The following is a 4,666-nucleotide window of genomic DNA, read 5'->3' on the forward strand; positions in this document are numbered from 1 at the left end:
TTCCTTCCTTCCTTCCTTCCTTCCTTCCTTCCTTCCTTCCTTCCTTCATCTCAATTGAGGGTTCTTTGCTCGTTAAATTAAAATAAAACAGGATATCTGATGCAGCAGACAAACAATATTCAACATGACTTTATACCAACTGTCATGTAAAGTAAAAATTCCATATATATTTTCCCTATAGCCACAGTGAGACCTTTATTTTAAATTGGCTATTTTATTTTTTATTTTTTTTGCTTTTGAAAGCTTTATTTTTTTCAAAGAAAGAAAATACTAATAAAGGGTCCAGCAACCAATGAGAGCTCCCACGTGAGACAATAAAAGGGATCCATTCCTTTTCTTCCCATATAGTTAGCTTTAGCTCTACATCAGATCTGGTTAGTTAAAATAAAAAAATAACTATTGGACAAATAATCAGATTCTATTTCGAATCTGCCATTGTTTGAATACATTTCTGTCTTAATCTAGCAGTTGCAGAGGGATAGTTATTTAAAAACCATTCAGTGATTTAATTCTAAGCAGACTGTGTCTCTTAGGTCCATCCTGCCCCCATGACCTCCCATTAAATTAAGAGGTAATGAATAACGACATGCTCTGCCTTGTGGGTTACTTTGAGCTCATGTGAAGTCGCTTAACCCAACAGCAAACATGTGACAACACACAGGCATATCAGAGTGCCATAGCATGTGATGAAGAGGCAAACCTAAAGCTGTCACTCATTTACCATCACTGATTGAGATATAAGTTATTAGCCATTACAAGACAGCTTTGCTTTACATGTTTTACCCTACATGTTCATGCATCAACCAGATCTACTTAGATCAATTCAAGTTTTTTATAAAGAAAAAAATAAATAAATAAATAAATTAAACATGTAGTGATAAAATGAAACCAACTGAAATATCTTACTGGAAACAGACCCCCTGAATCTCAGGAACATGGTCGGTTCTCGAAGGTGGCCAACAGGGGCCCCCACCCCTATAGAGCTGCTCCTGGCCCCTGCTGCTCCGGGCAGCTCTACGGGAATCCTACACTACAAACATTAAAATTTGTCATCTTTTCTGGCTAGAAGTATATTTTTCCTTGATTTGAGCAGACAGGTAAAACAACTTACCAATAGAAAAAGATGATACATTTTACATAAGTACAAATGTCTATAATCTTATTTTAAGTGAATAATAGGTGATAAAAAAACAACACATATCCATTCCATCTGTAGATTGTCTAATTTACCTGCTCAATTCAAGGACAAAAACACTAATTTTTCAGACATTTTTAGATCAGCTTTCTGTCAGTTTTTTGCAAATCAATTTCTTATTGTTAGAGCCGTTTTTTATGTTTTGCAGAGTTTGAGTTACTTTAAGAGTGTAAGAACTATTTTGTTCATATTTAGTAATATAGGAATGTATTTAGTTTAATATATGTTTATTTAACTACTGTGTTGTATTTGATGGGCTGCTGGTTTGGTGTGGAACTGTCAGGACACATGAAGAACGTCAGAACAGAAGATGCAAGCCTTAGGAGCATCACAGTCTTTTGACCGGCACATAGGAATTTATTTAGATAAGAAGTTAAGAATTCGCTAAAGAAATACATCAAATTCAAGTTTCTTATTCAAGACTTTTATTTCTGTTAGGTGTTGCATCTGAAAGAACTTCAAGGCTCAAAGCTAGTGAGTAACCTGCGCTCACACTTATGATGATTTGCATTGACAGAAAACCATAAGTGATTTATCCCATTGAATCATTTAATATATTACACATTTACAATTTATTTGAACAAAATAATTCCAGAAAGAATCATTCCACTTGGATCACCTATTGTGGAACATATATAAAAACTAACACATAAAATGGTTTGTTTAACAAAATCGTATCTGCATTCACTCTGCAAAGTGCAGGTGTTGGCATTAAACCTTATCTTCCTAGATTGGATGAGTTTGTATTTCAGTTTACTTTTAGGAAAAGCAAAATGAGCCCAAAAACTAAACATCAAAAAAGAACACTCTTTAAATAACAACAGTTTAAAGAAAAGATCAATAATCATCTCATAGGAGGAAGCAAACTGAATATGTTTAAAGCACGTTTGATCCAAGAGGCCGATGTTGGGATTTTGGAGAGACTTACACAACTATTAAGGCTGCAAACTTCCATGAGACCCATTACAATTTAGACAGAAAACACACTGTCCCGATTTCAGTAGATGAAGTGATGCTTTGTCTCAGCTTAGACTTTAACATGAGCCTAAAATAAGGATTAAGGGTCTTCTGATTGGAACCGTAGATAAACACGATCTGATCAGACACTAGAACCTCCTGAGGCGACTGATTTTAAAGTGCTGTTTGTGAGATGTTCCACATGATGGGGCTGTTATCGTCATATCTCACCACAGAGGTTTCCGCTTTGTTTTTCCTTCTTTTCAGGTTGGATTCCAAACATTCTTTTTGAAAATGTGTAAAAAGTGCTGATCATGTTTCCAAAACTGAAGAGTATACCCATAATTGAAACAAAAAAGTGAACTGTTTTGGTTTGTAGGTTTCCTTTTACATTCAGGAAAAAGATAAAAGGAAGGGAAAAAAAGTGTATTTTTAACCTTGAAGTGGATGGCAACTTCTCTTAATGGTAGAAAGTAGGTCTTGTTGTTTTAATTATTTTTTACTTATACATGATGACCAGCTAAGAGGTTGTTACACCAAAATAAAATGGAACAAATTTATCGGATTAATTGTGATTAATCGTTTTTTGAAATAATTGTCAACTAATTTTGTAATAGATTAATCACTAAATGGAGTGTAGAGACTGTAGAATATACATTTATCTGACAGAGCAATCCACTAAGAGCAGTAATTATATCACAATTATAACAAAATATATAAACATTTTGAATTTAAGATAGAACTAAACTTTTTCGTCTCTCAATATGCCCTATTCAGAACTCCTCAAGTGGAAAGCTTTTAGTTTTAACCAGTGTAATTCTGCAAGTTCTTTAGGGAACCTTTGGCTATCTGATTTTTAATCAATTGATCAAATAAAATTGAAAAATTAATCAATTTGCAAAATAATATTTAATTGCATCCCTACACCAAATGCATTTTGTCAACATGAACATGAAAATTATAACATTAACAAAATGAATGTTAAAAATAACAGCTGTTATAGATGTGAGAGATATTTGTTGAAATATAGTCAGCTAAAAACAATAAATGGTACAGAAGACATTATACACTAAGGAGGAGACCACTCATATAGCCTACTAGAAAAGTTCTATGAAGTCACTATTGTTTATTATTATGGCAGAAATATATGAATCGTTGTCCTGAAGTCTTTACTCGCTATAATTCATTGGAAAACTACTCAAGCTCTTGAATTATCTCCCCTTTTTCAGGCCTAATGCACCTAATTAGACGTTTTTATGATGACCAAATGAAGCCTCACATTGCCGTCAACTGATTAAAGTAAATCAAGAATATATATGCTACTTTTCTGCTCCAACTTAGTGCAAAATAAATAAATAAATAAATGTTATGATTACTAAATTACGGAAGAGGATTAGGGCCATTTTTTTGTATTTTTAAATCTTAGTTCAGTATAATATGAGAAAAAAGTCATTTTTTCCTCAAAATTCTGACTTTAATCTCAGAATTCTAACTTTTTTCTCAGAATTCTTGTCAAAATTTAGATTAAAGTCAAAATTGTGAGAAAAAAGTCAGAATTGTGAGATTAGTCAGAACTGTGAGATTAAAGTCAGAATTCTTAGAATATAGTCAGGATATTGAGATTAAAGTCAAAATTGTGAGAAAAAGTAAGAATTTTGAGAGTAAAGTCAAAATTCTGATAAAAGTCAGAATTCTTAGATTAAAGTCAGAATTGTGAGAAAAAAGTCAGAATTATTATAAGACTAAAAAAAGTCAGAATTATAAGACTAAAGTTTGAATGTTAAATTTAAAGTCAGAATTCATAGATTAAAGTCAGAATTCTGAGATTAAACTCATAGTTTTAGGAAAAAAGTCAGAATTCTTACATTAAAGTCAGAATTCTTATATTAAAGTCAGAATTGTGAGAAAAAAGTCAGAATTCCTATATTAAAGTCAGAATTCTGATATTAAAATCAGAATTGTGAGAAAAAAAGTCAAGATTCTTAGATTAAAGTCAGAATTGTTAGAAAAAAGTCAGAATTCAAAATTTAAATTCAGGATTTTTATATTAAAGTCAGAATTCTTAGAATAAAGTCAGAATTCTTGTATTAAAGTCAGAATTGTTAGAAAAAAATCAGAATTCAAAATTTAAATTCAGAATTCTTATATTAAAGTCAGAATTCTTGTACTAAAGTTAGAATTGTGAGAAAAAGTCAGAATTCCTATATTAGTCAGAATTCTTATATTAAAGTCAGAATTCTTAGAATAAAGTCAGAATTCTTGTATTAAAGTTAGAATTGTGAGAAAAAGTCAGAATTCCTATATTAGTCAGAATTCTGATATTAAAGTCAGAATTGTGAGAAAAAAGTCTGAATTCCTATATTAAAGTCAGAATTCTTACATTAAAGTCAGAATTACAAATTATATCTAAGTTATAACTGTATTATATGTTTCTCTATTGGTTGTAGGCTGAGTCTAACGTTGTAAGCCCATCCCTACAGGGACTATTATCCCACTTTACTATCTGTTGATTTT

Source organism: Cyprinodon variegatus, unplaced genomic scaffold (genome assembly GCF_000732505.1).
Source record: "Cyprinodon variegatus isolate N-32 unplaced genomic scaffold, C_variegatus-1.0 Scaffold24, whole genome shotgun sequence".
NCBI classification, from domain to species: domain Eukaryota; kingdom Metazoa; phylum Chordata; class Actinopteri; order Cyprinodontiformes; family Cyprinodontidae; genus Cyprinodon; species Cyprinodon variegatus.